At 38.5% G+C, this 21038-nt stretch overlaps 1 protein-coding gene and 1 long non-coding RNA gene across 2 annotated transcripts in view; both read right to left on the bottom strand.

Annotated features, from left to right (window-relative positions):
- The window catches only part of enox2 (ecto-NOX disulfide-thiol exchanger 2), a 203121-nt gene that overhangs the window by 152901 nt on the left and 29182 nt on the right, over positions 1 to 21038 (bottom strand). The gene's annotated exons all lie outside the window — the stretch shown is intronic.
- The window catches only part of LOC107756692 (uncharacterized), a 14548-nt gene continuing 11035 nt past the window's right edge, over positions 17526 to 21038 (bottom strand). Inside the window, exon 3 of the long non-coding RNA XR_001641850.1 lies at positions 17526 to 17587. This is a non-coding gene — a long non-coding RNA (uncharacterized LOC107756692). The remainder of the gene's footprint in view (positions 17588 to 21038) is intronic.

Here is a 21038-nt window from a genome sequence, read left to right as displayed (position 1 = left end):
CTCAGCGCAGCAGCAGGAGAACTTGCACAACACTCTCTTATCTTTAAAAGAGAGATAGAGAGATGAAGTGGAAGATGAGGAGTGATAGATAGAGACTTTCTAGCATGCAGAATCTCAAGTAATTCTTCTGAGTTGGGGACTCGCAGGCAGTCGGCGGCCTCTGACACCGAATGAGACTCATGCATGTATGGATGTGTAGAGGCAATGGATTTGATGAATGTTTCTCTACCTGTAACCCAAGACAAGTGATTCACTAATGTGTTTACAGAGGAATTTTAAATGTCTCACAGCATCCAGAGGCTTCACATCAGGTGTGGCGTGATGAAACTGCTCATTCTTCAGTTCTCAATCACATTACCATTACAATGTACCACTGTGCTTTAGACACAATGTGTTCCCGCCTCCCCATCTGGCTTCCGGGTCTTGGTTTGGGAGGACCGTTGTGTGCTTATAAACAAGACAAGACAAACTGTTTGAAGGAGGAACATAATCGCCTCTGCGCTCTTCTACCCACAATGCAACAGGGAAATATCGCCGTGTAAAGAGGAGAAAGTTTCCTTCTTCATTCTGTTTACGGTCTCTCTTACAAGTTCACACAAAGACTCAGAGCACATCAGGGACCAAAACCTCTGACATTCTTGGATACATTAAATAAAGCAATTCTTTGTGTTTTCCCTCACGAGGATGTTGCACAAGTTACTGTGAACTATGTCAGAAGTTATCATGATACCTTCATAACATCTTGTGGTAGGCTATCAGCGAAACTATCACAATGCCAAGTATTATTGATGTTTGTTTCTCATAGCAGAAGCTGAATGTTGTGCCTGTTCTGTCCTGTTGTTTTATTAATCGTTTAAAATTTACTAAAAGATGTATTAAAAGATTATTAATATCAGCATTCCCCATTAACTATTTAGACTGTGGCATCCTGACATGGCTTAGTGCACTTACCAAAACGCAAAAGGCTGTGATTTAATTACTAAAAGTATAGACTGTTGCAATGCATGTTTCAGAGCGAAAGGCAGCACTGTGTTCATTTACACACAAGCAGCTCAAGATTCTGTGTGTTCAGCATCTCAGAGCGGCTCGGTTCAAAGTTAATGCAGCAAAAAATCTCTGCATGTACATTTAAGTAAATGTAACACCCTATGGTCTTGTGGACTTCCTAATAACACTCTGGGCCCTATTTTAACGATCTAAGCGCATGGTTTAAAGCGCAAGGCGCAGGTGCACTTAGGGCGTGTCCTAGTTTAACGACGGGAAAAACGGTCGGCGCGCCCGGCATGATCTAAAAGGGTTGTCCCTATTCTCTTAATGATTAATGGGTGTGTTTTGGTATAACGTGCAATAAACCAATCAGAGTCTTATCTCATATTCCCTTTAAGAGCAAGTTGCGCTCATGCCATGGCGGATTCACTATTTACACTGCAGAATTTGCAAGAGCAAAGATTGAACACGTCTCCAGAGAGGAAATGGAGCTGCTTGTGCGCGAGCAAATAGGTAGCCTAATTCTGATACATGCAATGACTATCCATTATGACATGTAGGCATTTTTATATTTATGTAGCCTACACAATAATAATCTTTACATTGTAATCCTTTAATTTTTAACATTTGGCATGTTTGTGTACTGCTGCGTGTCCCTGTGTGTGCAATAAGCAGAGTGTACGTGCGCTGTGGACCCGCCTATAGGCGCATGTTACTAACGCGCTCTTTAAATAACAAAAAAATACTGCGCTATTGACTTTAGACCAGGTTTTAGTTGGTCAATGGCGCAGTTTATTTCAGTTGCCTCAAAATATCAACGCACCAACAATGCACCTGAACACACCTCGTTTTCAGATTGAATCGCCCATGGGCGAACAAATGGGCACAAATGCATTTGCTATTTAAACAACGTGGCGCAGGACGTGAAAATGATAACGGCATCGGGCTGAAACTAGCAAAAAACACTTGCGTCGTGCCTAGCGCCGCATTGCGCCGGGTGTATAATAGGGCCCTCTGGACCACAGGATGGCTAGTCCAGATCAAGTGTATCAATTTGGGACAGACCATGTCTATTTGTTTGCTCCCAACATCCCACCCTGTCCTGCCGCCTCTATCTGGCAGGTCTTTCGCTGCTGAACTTCTTTTCAGGTATGAAAAATGTTTCATTTATTCTTGTAAACCAGTCGCTTTTAAACTGAGAGCAGACACCATATTTATACCAGCCTGTTTAATTAGGCTCGGTTTAGAGATCAATTCATTCTGAGGGTCTCCAGGGACTCAGAGCCAAATAGAGAGATGGAGAATGAGCAGAAAGAAACAAACTGAGCAGATTTATTAAGAGAAAGTCACAGTTTTGAGGCACTGGAGTTTGTTGGACCTTCTAAGGGCTGGGGGGAGAACGACCATGTGGGTAAACATGTCAAAGCCTTGAGGAGTCAGCACTTTATCTCCAGGTCCTCCATTCGCAAATAGATGGATGAGTTGCTAAAGCGGTGTTTAACATCTGGTCAGAAACCCACTTCTCCTCTTATGAGAAAAAATGAAGGAAGAATATCACTCCCATGATGCCCGTGAAAACAAATAACAGCAGGCTGGAGGCAGAAGGGGATTTGGAGGTTGAATGCAAAAGGACAGCCGGCACTAGAGAGGGGTGTGAACAACTACAAGAGCTGCTGAAAGAAATTAGAAACAGATTCCAAAACACAGGATGCATGAAATGAAACAAGACGAAACACAAATTTCCAAGACACAACAAACAAGATGACAGACTAAACATCCCGGAAAATGAGTCTGTCCCCTACAGGAAATGTAAATTAAACTTAATTGCACTTATGAAAGAAAAGTCCAGACCGAGTCCAGATGAACGTTTTCTCGCAGCAAGAAAACAAACAAAGGCACATTGAACCAATCTCATTTCCTCTGGCATGTCATGTCGAATCTCTCGTGCCAGCTCATCTTTCTCTCAGTGCTTCATTGATCCCATCCACGCTGAGCTGAAGTTGACAGTCTCCGCAGCTGTGAAGCATCTGACTCGCTTAACACCAGCCAATGGGCGACACCGCAGTATTCGCAGCTGGAATAAATGAGAATCAATAATAGTAATGACAACACCAGCAGGGCTGACTGAGGTCTCATCCCTCCCGCTAAAGACTGCATTAGTAAAGCAGCGGAATGTGTCTTGTTGTGCACTCTAAGGCTTTTCAACACAACGGATGCCAGAAGTTCTGTTGTCTCGCATGAATGAACACAAATCACACTCATACAGTCTTGGATTTAGCACCTCCTGGTGTGGCGAGCTGTGTTTTGAGCTCAACACATGCCATTGATGCTGCCAAATTAGTTGGATCAATGCAGCAGCACAGATAATAACATCTCTGGTGTTCTGGTGATGAAACTGATTCACGATGACAGTTGGTGTAGTGTGGCCTGTGCATGCTGCTGTGTACACATCAGGGGTTGGAGAGAAGCTGCATATTCTCAAGCTCACCGTATCAAAGGCAAAGTCGGCAGGACGGGTCTCTCTGTCGGGATGCTGCCTGAGGGACGCCTACAGGAACTGGAGCCAACAGAGAAGGCCTCAGAAAACCTGTACTATGGAATCATGCCATCCAGGACTTTTAAGTGGTGAGGAGGTAAACCAAAGGCTCAAGGTGAGAGCATGGCTACAGATCTCAGGGTTAGAATGGAGACAGCATGACGGACCAAAGTTATGAATGATGAAAGCAAGGTGAAGTTTAGTCTCTGTCTGAGAGGATGAGTTTCTGGACAGCCCACAGTCAGTTCTCTGGTTTTCTGTACATCGCATACAAAAATGGCAACACTTTCTCTAGCTGGCAAGTTGTAATCTGTTAACAGAATACAATGAATCTGTTATTTAATCATTAATCAACCATCTTTAGAAATTGGAATGATATGGTACACTGTAAAAAATGTCCGTGAAATTAACAGTGAATTTTCTGTAAATTATACTACATTAAATAGTAAAGATGTTTACATTTTTAATGTATTTTTTACAGAATAATTCTGGCAACCACAGCTGCCAAAATATTTTTTAAAAACAACGGAATTTTTTTTACAGTGTATGTATATGTATGCACACACATATAAATAAAATAAATTAATACTTTTATTGAGCAAGGACGCATTAAACTGATCAAAAGAAACTTGCGATGTTACAAAATATCTCTATTTCAAATAAAAGCTGTACTTTGTAACCTGCTTTTCAAAGAATCCTGAAAAAGTATCACTATTTCCACAAAAAAATCACTGAAAATTTAGCTTTGCCATCACGAAAATTTTAAATTGCTGCCATCACAAGCATAAGCGACTACTTTCTAAACAAACAAACAAACAAACAAATAAATGTATATATATATAATATTATATATCGATATTAAAAGTATGTCTTAATCTTATTAAAGATTAATTACGTTTATTAAAATTAAAATGTAGTACTTTCGAAGGACCAAACTTTTTACATATTACACACATTTTTGCTCATATTTTTGCGCATGTGTCCTCCTCACAATACAGTCTTCCCTACAACACCATGTAAAAACAAAGTAAATCATATCGGTCAATCAATTTATTCATTGATTGATTCTTGGCCAGTATATGCCTCAAAGAGACTTTATGCCAACAGTCAAAAATACGGCAAAAGTTCAAAATCTGGGCTTGTAAGAGGGTTATAGGTTTAAATCCCAGGGATTGAGCCATGAACCTTGCGCAAGCACCTAATCAAAGTTTACGCCTGAAGAACTGTGCAAAGTGTATTACACGCCACTTTAAATAAGAACAACAAATTAGCAAATTAGTAAGTAATTGGTCTTCATGAACTCTCTCGCATTAAACTAAGTGAAAGTTGGGGAAGCTTGTTTAGATACTTGCATCACAACTTCCCAAAACCTGCTGGCAATTTATTCAACTGAACTGAACAACTGCCTCCTCCAAAACAACACCTCCTGTGTGGAAGGCGTAATTCAGGCTTTCAGATCCTAAAGGTCTGAGGAGACATTAAACTTCCGTTCCACTGAGCGAGAAGTCTAGCGCTACAAAAGGCCAGAAGCCTTTCGAGACTCTGGCAGCTGAAGCCGTCGCTGCTCCACAGCCAAGTGCTAAAGCATGGAGGAGAAACACATGTAGCTCCTTACTGGAAACAGAGCTGTTAAAGATCCTCAAAGTTTCCGAGTCCTGGTTTTACTCGGCTGCACCTGCTTTCAATGTTCTAATGTGGTGTTCCTTCACAGCCATCTTCCTTTTTACAATACAGATGTTATTAATACCAGCTGCGGCAGTGCCTCCTAAATGATTTATTCAAAAGCAGAAATGCATCCATCAAGTCCATTCAAACAGCAGAGGCCAGGGAATGGAAGAGCCTCTTCATGCTGGTCTGCAGGGCACAGGGCGAGCCATTAATCTTCTGAAAGCTTAGAAAAACAACTTAACTGAGAGATCAGGCCCTGTCTGTCTGTCTGAGAGAAAGAGAGGGGGGCAAATGTATGTCACAGAGCATCAAAGTCACTGACCTGACAAATTTATCTGGACTTTTCCGGCTTTTTTTCTTTTCTCTCCGACATGGCAAAAATGGGAAAACATCCCACTGAGGCACCCGAATTCTGCACTGATGGGATTCAATGTCAAAATTTAATAATGCTACACACTGACCTTAGATTTGCATCTTTACATATCTTTCAGATTACTTTTTTTCATAATCAGATTACTCTTTTCAAGTAACTAGAAAAGTAATGCATTACTTTTTTAATTCATGAGAAAATATCCGAGTTACTTTTTCAAATAAGTAAAGCCAGTTACTTTGTTTTCCCATGCATTGACTGACAGCTCTCCTGTCCTCATGTTGAGAGAAATCAGGAGTGAGTGCAGAGGCGTTGTGTGCGCTGTGTGAACATGATGCTCCTGTAGTTCTAGACTAACATGCATTTACTCATCTCACAAAAAAACAGATTCAGAATTCCTCAAAATGAATAAAAAATTTGAAATGCTAACTCAGAATATGAAGCAAACCTGCAATAATTAACTCTGTCCCCGCAAAACGCTTCCCTGCCAAAGACGAGTTTTTACGGCTTTTCGTGTTTTCACTGTTATACACTCGGGGGCGCTATTACGCATCTTCTGAACGAGTACAAAACCTCCCGAACAAAAACACACGTGAACAGGACGGAGAAACGAGCAATCTCTTATGTAAACAGATGCATATGAAAAATAATACGATCATCGGCAATAGACAGCATATAAATGAAACCTGCATAATGTTACAGAGTAAAATGTTGATCCAGGAAGTGGTATATGTCTGTGCAAGCTTTGGAGGTGTTGAAGCAAGCGATTTACTGGATTTATGCTTTGATAATCGTACTGAATATTATCCAGATGTAGTTTTTGATAAAAATTTGATTTTCTCACCTTTTTGCTCAAAGCTAGAATAACACGGATTTTTTTTGTTTAAAAGTAGAGGATCTGATCTTTATTTTGGTAAATTGCATATTCAAATATTCATACAGCAAAATATACTGGAGGGAGGCCATCAAATTTTAGTGAAAATCATAAAAATCGCTGGCGGTGGCTGGCAACTTTTTTTCAAAAATGCTGGCGGGGAAAGAGTTAAATGTGACCACAAAATATTAAATAGTGTCTTTGTTGATGACCTTCAATGATCCAATTCAACCATACTAATAAGCAAAAATGACTTTAGATAAACAGAACATTTGTTTTTCTTCTTTCTTTTCTTTTTTTTTTTGGTTATTGAGAAGAAAGTCTTCTCTTATATTCTTCATGCAATCCTGAATGTTTGTTTGAGCTTGAACATTTCCTTCAGCCTGAGGCTTATTCATTTCACTTTTGGCGTGAAAGGGCTTTTACATTTGCCAAAAACTGAATATTTATATTAAAAACAAACAAGCAACCCTAATGACAGATGAGTAAGTAATGCAACGGTAACGTAACACATTACTTTCCATAAAAACGTAAACGTAAAAAAACGTAACACAATTACTATTTTAGGGGGTACCGCAACATTGTAATGCATTACTATTAAAAGTAACTTTCCCCAACACTGTTAGGATTTTGAGAACTAAAGCCCTAGAAAAATCTCTGTAGGAACAACCAATCTGAGCCTTGGGAGTATGTACTTGAATAGCTGCCCTGGGGAAGAAGGCACTTACTTGCAGTCCATACAGAGGTCACATTGTGCTGCTTAGCCAACAATGCACTAATATAATTGTACAAGGGTTACATTCTTGAGGCACTGAAGCGGTCAGATTCACACCGGGCAGCATCGTGCTGGCCAGCAGATGTTGTGAAATAAATAATGGTGGGTAGGGAGGGCTGTAATTTCTCAAGGTCGACTGCCAGCCCGTCCTTGCCTCCCTATTGTTGCACTGAATGTGGGCAGCTCAGAGAACCAGATCCAAAATTAGCTTTAAGCAAGCACTATTCTACTTATGCCCCTGAGAGTGGTGATGATAACTCGTCACAAGGGCTACAAGCGACACTCAGGAAGGTGTGGCATTGGAATGTAGATCAGAAGTGTGTGACGAATAGAACATGTGGCTATTTCTAGCCGAATATCTAATGGATTAGCAAATATATACCTTAACCACGTGAGATCGACTGCAATGTTGGCCAGATGAATAAGCAAGGTGCCTGACTGACCCGGCTCACAGAAATGTCATCAGTCGTGTGGGGAATTATTCTGTGTCTATTAGAGCTGGATCAATACCAGAAGTTTGGCTTTGGTACGATATCAGTCTCTGATACTGCAGCATCCTGACTAAATCAATACCTTAGGTTACAAACGAAAGGACAAACAGAAGAAAAGGACACAAAAAGGCCCTAGCCATTGTGCCTAGCTCAAAACAATCAAAGGTATCAGACTCGTTCAAAACCAAACTAAAAACATGATAAATGAAACCGAACAAGAAACAGGACATGAAACTCAAAATACAAAACAAAAAACAAATAAAATAAGTAAAATGTTTGTGAGTGCAAGAGTAATCACTTTTAAAGCATAAGTTACGAAATCTTATTTATAGATGTATCTGCCGGCTTAATGCTTCTAAAAATGAGATTATTGTGGGTCTATCAAATATAAGGGTTAGTACTACACGGTATCAGTCAAAGCTGTGGAGACATCGGTATTGCTGTATTTTGTAACTCTTTATAGTGTGTGGTAGATGCTATGGGTTGTATATGTTGTCCTATTGTCTTTTTTTTATTTTAGACCTTGAGTCTGTAATAAAAGTTTGAAAGCATATACTTTATATAAAATAGAAAGTCTTAGGGGCTGTTCACTGCACTGCTTTTCCATTGTTTTTCAGTGCTACACGGACACATTTGACTGTTGCGCTCATGTCTTGTGTCTTTTGCAGCATCTCATGCACGATACTGCATTTTAAAAATGCAGCACTCAAGTTAAAAGTTCAGCTTTTAAGAAAGCCTGGCATTTTTTCATTACATTATAATGCTTCCAATGCAAAAAAAACGTGTTGTGTGAACGGCCCCTTACAATCCCAAAGCTAAATCATACAGTATTAACATGTACTGCTACTATTTCACAACAAAGTCCTTTATGCATTTGTTCTGCAGGTGTTCTGTGGTTTATATGAAGTGACAAATGAATTTCTAATCGGGTTTGTACACTGCAAAGCTAAACTGCACCTTATCTCTGCAAGCAAGTTCAGGCTTATTTTTAAGTGTAGAGTTTATATAGTACTGGAAAATGGTGATACTGTGGCAATTTATGTCTGGTAGTGCAATACATATATATATATATATACAGTATATACGTAGATATACAGTAGATATGCAGAAACCTAAAACAGTGAGCTTAAATCCAAACATACCACACATATTAAAATAAAAAGAGAAAGATATGATTAGAGAACACTTTGTTGAACCAGAAGGCCAGTTTCTGCAGCAGTGGTTACTGCGGGTAGGTTGAAATTCATTGAGTTTCTGCATTTCTGTCCTTGCCACTGACCTCTGAGGGTGAAAACAGTTCCCTCATAGAAGTGTGAATCACGGCCGAGATGTGAACTCATCAATTAAAGGTGGTGGAGGCATGCGCGGTGTGTAAACATTGATGTAAACGGGCTTCTAGCAGAGCGTGTCCAGCACAGCAGTCTCTTTATTGGGTGTTTGGTGAGCGGCGAAGCTCAAAGGCCGCTCTCATCAATGGCGTGCAGTGTGTGTTTCCTACACCTGCCCCTGGAGCACACATGAAAGACTGCTCCGGGGGGGCAGAGGGACGACTTTAAAAACTTGCATGAACACACAAATAAACACAAACATGGGCTAGAAGCACAGATGGATCTCTATGTGTGGATGCACAGAGGAGCCCATAGAGGCTGCAAATACTGACGTCCGACTGCTAATCTGCTCCAGTTAATTACATTTCCAAAAGTTCCAGCGCTCATTACGGGTTAAGCACAACTTCTCTGTCTGATGACAGCCCAACGCACTGTGGCTTTTTGTTGGTCTGGTGTACAGTTCATAAAAAAGTTTAGACATTAAAACCCTAAATAACCATCTGTGCTCTGCTGAGCTTCAATCAAACATGTAAACACCAGCGACGAAAAACTAAAAACATGCCACTCTATGATGCACCTTCTTCTCATTAGAAAGCATGACGAGTGTCCAGTGTCAAGCAGGCACATTTTCCTGTCAACACTGCAAATGAAATGTTGCACAAAGTGGAAATCACTAACAATGATAACATATTGATATTTAAAAGGTAATTAGACGGGCAAAACATTAGACACAAGATCCTGACAAAAAGTGGAGAGTATTTTGCAATAATGCTCTATTAACTGTGTTACTCCTTCGTATTACAAGACTACATTTAAAACATTAATTTATTTCAATGTTTTAAAATATAATTTATTTCTGTGATCAAAGCTGAATTTTCAGCATCATTACTGCAGTCTTCAGTGTCACATGATCCTTCAGAAATCTAATATTTCTATCTAATAGGCTACTCATATTTTTGTGGAAAGCTTTATACATTTTTAAGTATTCCTTGACGGATAGAATGAACACTATTTACCTAAAATAGAAAAAGAATCTGAATGAAGTATTCATGAGAGTTTTTACAAAACTGTGATATGAAGTTTCGAATCAACAATATTTCATTGTAGGCGGCAATACATTTTATAACATGATAAAAACAAACAAACAGTTGCCCTTACAGCGCAGTGTTCTAATCACTTTTACAGTGTGCTGACCCTGCACCGGTTGCTATGCGAGCTGTTGTTTTTCTCAGTGACAGTCTAATAGCTGAGCTTGAGCGTCTCAGCTGGAAGACTTGTCATCTTTAGATTTCAAAACCCAGCGGGTGTCTGCAGGGGGCCCGGAGCGAAACCATCCACCATCAGACTCGCGGCACACAGACTGGACCGTTAGCTATTATTACAATAGAATAGAACTGTTTTTAATTAAAAATATTATACATATCAGAAACCTTTCTAATTTGATTTGCTGCTCAAGAAACATTTCATATTATCACCAATGCTGAAAACAGCTCAGCTGCTTAATGTGCAAAACCTTGATACCCTACCATTCAAAAGTTTTGGGTAAGTACAATTATATATATAAAAACAACTTTAATTCAGCAAGATACATTAAATTGATAATATTACAATATATTTTAATTTTAAAAAATGCTGTTTTTTTATTCTGTATTTTTTGAATAAAAAATACAGAATAAAAAGAGTTTCCACAAAAATCATTATCATTACACAGATAATAATAAGAATCATTATTAATAATTAAGCACCAATAATAACTGACAATAACTGAGCATATTAGAATGATTTCTGAAGGATCATGTGACACTGAAGACTGGAGTAATGATGCTGAAAATTCAGCTTTGATCACAGCAATAAATTACATTTGAAAATAAATTAAACTAGTAAACAGTTATCTTCAATTGTAGTAATAATCAACAATATCACTGTTTTACCATATTTGTTATTTAAAAAACATTAAAATCTTACTGAATGTAATTTTAAATGGTAAATATAAAACAATATAAAATATATTTAATAGGTAAATATTACATAAAAACAAATAAATACAGTCTTATTGAGCATAAGAGACTCTAAAACACTAAAAAATATAAATTATTTCAAATGTTTGACCAGTAGTATTCAAATAATGAAACAACAGTTCAAATGCAGCAAGAATGCTGTCTAGGTAGGTAGTTCACTAGATGTTGAGGTTTATGTGCCAAGGTTGGCTGGTGAATTGGATGCATGTCTTCGGCCATGTGAGCGCACACACAGGTTCACCCCTGAGGCTGTGCCCAGAGCTTACATGTACCTGACAAACGCACCTGCCTCCACAGCCTGAGCCCGCAGCGTACAGCGCGAGCACGACACAATCCATGCAGAAACACCATTCAATTAAACATCTCCATTTCAAACTGCACACGACTTACTTTCCTAAATCAGCCCCTAATGAAGGTCAATGTTATGCAGATCGCCAAAAGACAACTGCTCCAGCGGGGTCCGGTAAAAGTTAATGTATTCCCACCAGAAAATGTGACATTTGCTTACTAAAAAAAAAAATGTGTCCAGTTCCCTCTGGCCCTTTTCAGCTGGATAATACTCACACTGCACTGTTGTGCTAATCTTCAGACTATGCCAGACTAGTCACTGTAATTTACTGGTCAGAGAGACACATGCTGTCTTTACACCACAAAGGCAGCAGGCGAGTCACATCTGAAGTGGCATATACTGTATATCATGAAAAGCTGTGTTCACATCAACTGCTTAATGGGGCACAGAGGTAACAGGAATCACAGTTGTGTATGTATTAGACACTCAAATGTGTTTTGTGACTTTACCATTTGTGGTCTTAAATGTATAGTTTACCCCAAAATTAAAGAATTGTAATTTTAATTAAAAAAATGTACTGTGAATGTACTCATCCTCAGTCAATCCAAGATGTACATTTGGTGACTTTTTTTCTTCAGTAAAACAGTAAAAAGTTTTTTTTTGTTTTTTTTTTTGCTGAAACTGTGTTCCATGGTGATTCATAAAATGCAAGTCCATGGCTATCGTTACTTTAAGAGTCAAAAAAGCATATACAAGCAACATAAAATTACCTCACACCAAACCAAAAAATAAAAACATTAAAAAAAATGTATAAATAAAATAACCATGGCTCCTGAGGATTCATAAGACCTTAATATATCCTCAGGAGCCATGGGTATTAATTTTGTGTTGCCTTTATATGCTTTTTTGACTCTCAAAGTGATGGTAGCTATAGACATGCATTTTATGAATAACCAAGGACATGGTTTAAAAAAAAAAAGCCTTGTTGCCTTCTTACCTTCGTATGCAGCCTTTTTTTTCGCTTTTGGGCACAGCCATTATCAACTGATTTGTCAACTGAAGTCCCGCCTTAAAAACATTACAACCAATCCTACCTTAGCAACTGTTGCCATGTGCCATTCTCTCAGCCTTTTTCCCTCTAATATAAAGCAACAGAATATCTGTGCGTTTGGATTATTTTAAAATGTATTTTTATAACAAATGTCCAAAAATATGGTAAAGCGATACTTACGCTGCTTTGTTTACAGCGGAAACCAAGGAAACGCTTTAAGCGCCACCTGCTGGCAGAGAGTGAATCTGCGTCTCATTCAGTTCTGCTGTTTCTGTTTCATGTCGATATTTTTTATGTATAGTTTCACTAAACCATTCTGTTTTTGCTTCAAATTTCGAGAGCAATAATATGCAAGTGCTATATTAGTATATTATTATAGTGTTAAATTTCAATTTCACAAAGAAATGTGCAGCATTTTGTCCAAGCAATAATAAAAGGACACATTTAATTTATAATTTGTCTTAAATCTCATTTTGTAAAAATAAAAATAAAAATCGTGAATCGAATTGAATCGTGAGTTGAGTGAATCGTTACATCCCTACTGTATTCTATATATGGTACCAGTCAAAAGTTTGGACACACGAATGGGAAAGTGTCCAAACTTTTGACTGGTACTGTACTATAATATACACAAAGAATATCGGCCGATATATCAATATCGGCGTTTTTTACTCCTTAATATCGGTATCGGCCCCCCAAAAAACCCATATCGGTCGGGCTCTACAAGGTACAAAACCTTTCTAATTCTGATTTGAAGTCTCTGCAGTTTTACTCACGTTACTGCATGATTTAACAATTTCCTTGAAGAAAAACAGCAGATGACAGTGCTTTGCAATGTAGCAATTCATTCCAACGTACGTGAGAATAATATCCAATCAATATGTACCTTTTCATGAGCTAATTTTACTGAAAATCACACTGTTCACAAAAATCTCTAGTCATGATACTAGCAGGTCATAGCTGGCATATTTTAGTACAGTTTTCATGTTCCACTGTGTTTTTTACATGTAATTTGGATAGAATTTGGGGGGAAAAAGTTCTTCAATGCTTTCACATTGCTACCTTGCACTATTCTGAATGATGTCTGAAACTTCTTGTGTTTATTGCCTCCTTAAGATGAATCGCTTAACCTGGAAGTGTAAAGCCTTTTAACATCCATGCAGGTAAGGAGCCAGTGGAGAGGTAAGGAGAGTCTGCTCTTTATGTCCTCTTCATCCGGAGCTCCTGATGTCTGATGAACCACGGGGAGTTAAGGTGAGCTCGTGGCAGTGTGTCGAGAGGCTGGGGAGGGTCAGGATTACACTAAAGTGAACGTGAGCCGGTATGGGCAGCAAGACCGAGATGAGACAGCAAGAATGCGAGACTCCCAGAACAGACAGACAAGCATCTGCACGGGTCCAGGTAATGTGGAAAATTCTGAGCGTGCCATTCTCCCCCCATCGCCACTAACCACTTTCTCTTCTTCCTGTACTGAAGAGGATTTAGAGACAGAGAGGCACTGCGATTATACTTCACCTGACCTGCATACTGATGAATGCTGAGCCTGCGGATAGCACCGCCAAACAATCACACAGAAAAGTATAAAGCTCTGTGCTTGTATTTGTCTCGAGAAGTTGACAGCTAAAACCAATAATTCACAATGCCCTAGTGCATTTCATGAAAACTCACTTCATTTGCCCACATCATGCTGTGCAACCAGCTACTTCCCGTGGGCAGGGTTAAATGACAACACACCCCATGCAACAATAATGAAATCAACTTATCATATCAGTGGCCAAGGAAAAATAAATCTTCGCCCCTTCTGTAGTTTCCCTTCAGCCTCCGGGGAAGCAGTGAAGCTTAATTTATTCAAATATCCCCACTACTCATTTCTATTTCATTAAATACAACTAATTCATCTTTGGTTTGCGCCTAATCAGCTTTACACTGTCACAGCTCCACAGACCCTTCCAGGAAGACTACGGCCAGCGCCACATGTCAGACAGACACAGCTAGCTGTGCCAGAGGACTGGCTACGGTCACTTCCAGCAGATTCACATGCAATAAAACAGAACACACATGCACAAGGAGTTATAGAGAAATGACAAATCAACTGGATAGAAAATGATAAAACAAAACAGCAGTAGAGACGAAGACTTTGCAGTGAGATTACACTCCTGGCTCATCTGACAAGTTACTTATGCAACACTGGGAAGAGATTGTACTTTTCAGCTTCGTACTCACACCTTGGAAAAGAACCCAACATAAAGAGCAGATGATGTCTTTCTGATAAAATGCTTTAATCTACACATAGCTTCTGAACAGCACATAAGATATAAAGCAACCAAGGAGAGAGTTTTTTTTTAATATAAAATCACAAGACTCCACTGAGTATTACTTGAAGGAAATAGGGAAGAAAAAGGCAGAAAAGGAATAGTGTTGAAGTTTTAAGTGAACGTAGGCTGTAGACTTTGTTTCTGTATATGAAATACCAAGAAATGTCAACTTCTGCAAAATCATGTGGTTATGGACAGCTAAACTGATGTTAGAAAGACCAAACCTTAAATCATTACGCAAAGGAATTGATTAATTAATTATGTGTTTTTATACAAATACTCAATAATAATAGTGATATAATAAATAGACACATATTACAGTAGCTGTTTCTTATGCACATTTTGAAGTATCGCATCAGAAACAAGTGATGGAAGTGAAGCCAAACTTTGAAAAAATAAATAAATAAATTCACAATTCACAAAAAACTGTGAAACAGTGCTTATTCACAAATGTTTTATGCAATATTCCAATTTTGCACATAAGTTCACAACTTTAGATGGAAACCCAGCTAGTAGCATCACTGATGTTACCTAGATTTTTAATTGCAATAACTAAATGGAAAAGTAACAGATGTTGATGATGATGATGATGAAGAATACAAAGAAAAAGGTGAAAACAAAGAAGAGGAACATGACGATGGTGAAGATAATGAAGGTGGAGAAAAAGATGAAAAAAAGACAAAGAATTTAAGAAAAAAGGACCAAGACAAATGAGAAGAAAACATGACAACGGTGAAGAAAAAGACAAAAGAGGATGAAGAGTACAAGGGGAAAAAAGCCAAGACACAGAAGAAGAAGAAAAAGAAGGCAAGAACTGAAGAAGAAGAAGACAATGAACGTGACGAATGAAAAATAAAAAATAATCTGTTTCATTAAAAGGTATGCCTCGTCTGTTTTGGTATGATTTGATATAATATGTTCTGTTTATGGAACAGATTTGAGATCCAATCAAGATTCGAGAAGAACTATTGTATATGGCTAACTCATATTCTCTTTTCCACCGTTAATACCTGTGTGAAATGTTTATCGCTAATTCTAATTTGAAGCAATCTTCACCCTATCCAGCACGAGCGAGGCGATGTGCCACAAATCCCGAGCGCTGGCTCCATAAATACGGATGACTCTAATTGGAGAGTCAGAGCTGGAGCTTATTCCTTTTAAAGTGTCATGCTATATATATATATATATATATATATATATATATATATATATATTTATATTTCACTATTTATTTTCAAAAACATTTATCTCATATTATTTACACAATTTTAACTGCAGCGTATATGCATTCATGCCACCTCTGAGCTGCACTTAACAATAAAATAACACCTCAGATGCAGCTTCTGTGCTACTTTTAACATGATGCATAAATGTAATAAAGCTAGAAAAAAATTGAGACTCACTATCATCCAGAAATGAAAGACATAGGCTACTACAAACACCTTCAGAAATTTTATTTTTGTACTAAGTAGTTTTACTATAACACATTGAAATTCAATTCAAAACCATTAGTGGTTTGTTGTCAAATGGAGCAGGATGCTCCAAATGGTGTCTAGCTAAGGGGATGATGAAAAAGGATGGGAAATATGAAAGGGTGCAATGATTCTCAAAGCTTGCGCTCTGATATCCAGGAAATAAAGACTAAAGCTAAAGTAGGACACTAAACCTCAAGACCACAACTCCAGCTCCACCAGGACCAGACTGAGAGATGAAGGGATAGAGGTCAGATGAAAAAAAAAGCCCCACATGAAGGGTGTGGTTACACCACAGCAACGTGATTATATAATACAAATTTTCTACATCATGCTTATACAGTTACCCCGCAACCTTTCTGCAAAATTCTCCCATGACAAACCTACAAATGACAAACACAACAGCAGAATACAGATGAACTTGCTGAATCGGTCGGCCTTGAGAGAACTCTGTGGCACCTTCATGAATGGGAATGTTTGTTATTCCAAAATATTCATCGCTGAAGGTGAAGCTTGGCATATCTGCCAATTACCAGTTGTGAAGAAAACGAACAAAAGACCAAAACAAACAGCACATTCAGTGTTTTGCTTCCAATATTCCCTAAAGACCCATGGATCATGTTTTCATTCACTGAGCTGAGGTTTCAACAACAGAGGTGCAAATTCTGACTCTGCGGTAGACGATGGAGGGCAAATTGAATAATCACGCTAATATGACCCTAGGAACTAAACTAACAGAAACTTCCACGACCCTGCAGATGGAAAACAGAGCATGTAAAAGATGTTGAGTCATAATGATTAGGCCTACATAAGCCTTGTTTCAACCGAGTAGTTCCTGTTCAGTACAGTACAGTACGGTACACAAAAAAACGTGAGGCGCCCGGGACACATAAATAGCGCGCAAAATGCTCACTGCCAATAGAAAACAATTTAAAAAGGCGCCTCTCACTGCAAAATAGGGCTGCGCGATTATGACAAAAATAATAATTGTCGATTACTGCCTTGAAATTGTAATTAATTAAGTAATTAATTGTAAGTAATTAATTACGATTATCACAATTTACATTGAATAATTTGGTTTCTTCTTTAAATTATAAAAAAAGTAAAAATATGAATGGTTCTATAATGTTATAGTGAAACGAAAACTAAAACAATGGAAAAACCCTTAAGATAACATTTAGAAAGAAAAAAACATATCTTAAACGTGCAGAATAGCATAAGTGGACTTTGAACGATTAATTGCCGCTTTGAACAATTACGTAATTGTGGCATCCGTAATTGTAATTGCGATTAGAAAATTCGATTAATTGTGCAGCCCTACTGCAAAAACGTGTTCTGTGTGATCGGGGACTAAAACTGCTTTTATACAAGCTGTATTGTATATACTGCGCTATATAAATAAAGGTGACTTGACTATCAAGTAAGGGTACTGTTGGCAGCGGAAACGCAAGCCGGATCAGGGTCTAACGTCCCGAATCATACTGTACTGTACTGTACTATACAAGGCTATAGAGAACCGCTTCAGTCTATTCAGAATAATTTACTGGATTTTCAACGATCACAATTTAAAAATACTTCAGTAAGAATGCAGATGACTAAGAAAAATACAAAGAATAAGATTCCTCAGGAAGTTTGACGCAATATGTGTACCACAAAAATGACTTCAGAACAAGGATCCATTTTCAGCTCTTTCTGTCTGAGTGGTCCAGATCCGGAAGCCTGCTCGGTAATTGGTGGGCCGCTATTTCTTGGAGAACACATTTATTCCCTCGGACTCTCACAGAGAAATGTGTCACTAACGAAGAGCGACAGTAACACTGGGCCGTATGATTACCGTCGGACGACGTTAAGATCTCCGTTTCTGACGTTTCACTCCTTTTTGCTTCATGAACTTAAGGGCAGATAATATAAACATATCAGAGTGAGTGAACGTGCCACATATAATCTCTGCCCAGTAGTCCCACTTGAAAGCCTCTCTTTGGACCCCAGCAAACAAGCCTTTCAGACAGAGGAAACAATAAGGTCAAACAGGCCATTAAGACCATAAAGGATGGGGGCAATTAGTCTGGCTATGGATTACAATTTAGCAGTTCTCTGAAATGAATCCAAGACAACAGTCCATAACATCACACTAATAACATATGCGGGTAGACCGGGCCCCTTCAGACATCACGATTGAATTACTGAGAAACAAACTATCATTGTACCAACAGCACTGATGAAAGCCAATGTGTTATGTTCATCTCTTATGGCCACCTTTGTACACACAATGAACAACAAGCTGATTGTTTAAAATAATTTGAAAAGTCTTGCAAAAATCACACACCGCTATGGTGTGAAGACGTTTTCTTAACTTCACTTTTCATCAATGTCGAGGATGAGACTATATGAATGATCTGATTCACATAAACACGTGCTAAAACTATACCGTGTGAAACTATCAAAGTGTAAATCAGAGATGAGGATGTAATAACAAGACAACCGTTAGCAGAAAACACACCTCGCCCAAAATCAAATGAAGGAATAAATCAAAATTCAAAATGCCTTACATTTGCAATCATTCAGAAGCATTGTTAGGGCAAGAACTTCACTACATTTCTCCAAATCCTCTTATCATAGTGTGTGGTAACAGCTGGGCTGAGGTTTGCAGATTTCTCTTCAGTAGGCATGCTAGAAAGGTTAATTCTTGTTAAATTACAACAAATCCACCCACACAGTCGATGCTCCCATGAACAGACTGAAGAACACAATCACAACTTCCATCACCCAAGAGTCAACGCACCATATTCACTCAACAGGGTCTGCCACAGATGCACTCTGCTCTATCAGATGCACTTATGTTATTGAATATGTGTGCAATTTTCCATAATTATTCTATATCAGACACAGACATTACCTTGTCAGATCAGTGAAGGAATTAATTAAAATGAGGCTCATTTTTTTCGAGTCTGCATTTTTTTTTTTTTTTCAAAGAATCTCTTCTGTTCAACGAGGCTGAATTTATTTGCATATTTCCACCTGTGTAATATTAATCGTCTCACAACGAATAATACTGCAGTTCTTATTCATGCACTGGTTACCTCACGTATCGATTATTCTAATGCTCTCCTTACTGGCCTTGTTTCTAAACTTCTCCATAAACTCCAGTTAGTTCAGAACTCGGCAGCTCGTGTTCTTTCTAGGACTTCATCTATTGAGCACATTTCTCCAGTTCTCCAACATCTACACTGGCTCCAAGTAAAGTATCGCATCGATTTAAAAATTTTGCTTCTCACATTTAAGGCACTTCACAACCTTGCTCCTCCGTACCTAACTGACCTTCTCCACATCTATACTCCTTCGCACACTCTCAGATCCTCATTCTCGATTTCTCTTGTGTCGCTGCGTATATGCTTAAGCACCATGGGAGCAAGAACTTTTAGTTTTGCAGCCCTTTGCCTATGGAACTCCCTCTGAAAATACACAACAATGACAGTCTGCATACTTTTAAATCTCGTCTTAAGACTCTTTACCCAGGCTTTTTTATGACTTGCTCTTAATAAGCCTCTACCATATTTATTATGTATGTATGGAGTTGTGCTGTTAAACTTTGTAATGCTGGCAGGATCTGTTTGTCTTATGCTACTTTTTGTATTTTTTATCATTTTGCTTTCTGTAAGGTGACCTTGGGTGTTTAGAAAGGCGCCATCAAATAAAATGCATTTATTATTATTATTATTATGTTAAGGAAACTGCAATACTTTTTTTCAGGATTCTTTGATGAATAGAAATGTTAAAGTCAGTGAACTGCATTTATTTTAAACATAAATGTTTTGTAACAATATAAATATATTTGTCGCATTAATAAAAGAAAAGAAAAACAGACTTTTAAATGGTACTGACAGTTAGTCTTACAGATTTGTTTTTCTCTCTCATATAATGGTAATAATAATTAAAAAAAAAAGGATCAGTAGACAATCAACACCCAGCAAATGCATTAGCAAATAAATGCAAATGAACATGTGACACATGACTCAAGGAAGAGGATTACATTGAGTACTCGTAGCACACTGTATCGTAACACCAGGCGGCCATCCACCTTTGCAATAGATGCTCTATGAGGAAATAAATATTGCATTAAAATATAGTTTACAAAGGGCGGCCTGACTTGTTTTTAATTTATTTCCCCAGTGCTGGTTCGGGGCCTTCAGGAACCAGTTTACAGGCATGCACACTGCCAGATACACAAACAAATCAGCTTTCTATTTAGGGAACAGAGAGACAAGCTTATCCGCAGCCCATGTCATGGAATATTATTTAACTCTGACTATAAACCACATCTATTTCAGGACTCCACCATTAGAGTTAATTACAAAACCAGAAATGAAATTGCCTGCCAATCTGCCTGGTAAAGGCCTTTCAAATGAATGGGTGAATCCATGGGATAGCATAAATCCTAGAAAACTCAGCCTATTACACACATCAACACCACAGGTGGTTAAAAGCATTACGAGTCGGCTAAATGACAGAAATCAAGGGAAAAGATTTAATCTGGCCATCGGCTTTAGAATAGAAACCTAGCTTGCGCTCACTGTTGTACACAGAAGCAGTTCCGGGCGGATGAATTATGAGGTCAGCGCTGCGCATGCGCCGGTGAGTCTCGTGAAGACCAATGTTTGCTAACAGGAGCAAAGGAAGCAAAGTTTCCTTACTTTAGCAAAGGAAAACCAGTCTCCTCTTGGCTTATATCGAAATCCTCCGACATCCTTCTTTACAAATCCTCGTTTTGTACTTCTAATAAGTGACCGTTGTTTTGTTTTGATCTCTCCGCTGCGCTTCCGCGTTCGTCACTTCTGAGCGGCGCATGCACAAAGCCGACCTCATA

This window comes from Sinocyclocheilus rhinocerous, unplaced genomic scaffold (genome assembly GCF_001515625.1).
Source record: "Sinocyclocheilus rhinocerous isolate Xijiao unplaced genomic scaffold, SAMN03320098_v1.1 scaffold892, whole genome shotgun sequence".
Lineage (NCBI taxonomy): Eukaryota > Metazoa > Chordata > Actinopteri > Cypriniformes > Cyprinidae > Sinocyclocheilus > Sinocyclocheilus rhinocerous.
The sequence above is the reverse complement of the archived record's forward strand: the minus strand, read 5'-3'. Positions and strand labels throughout refer to the sequence as shown.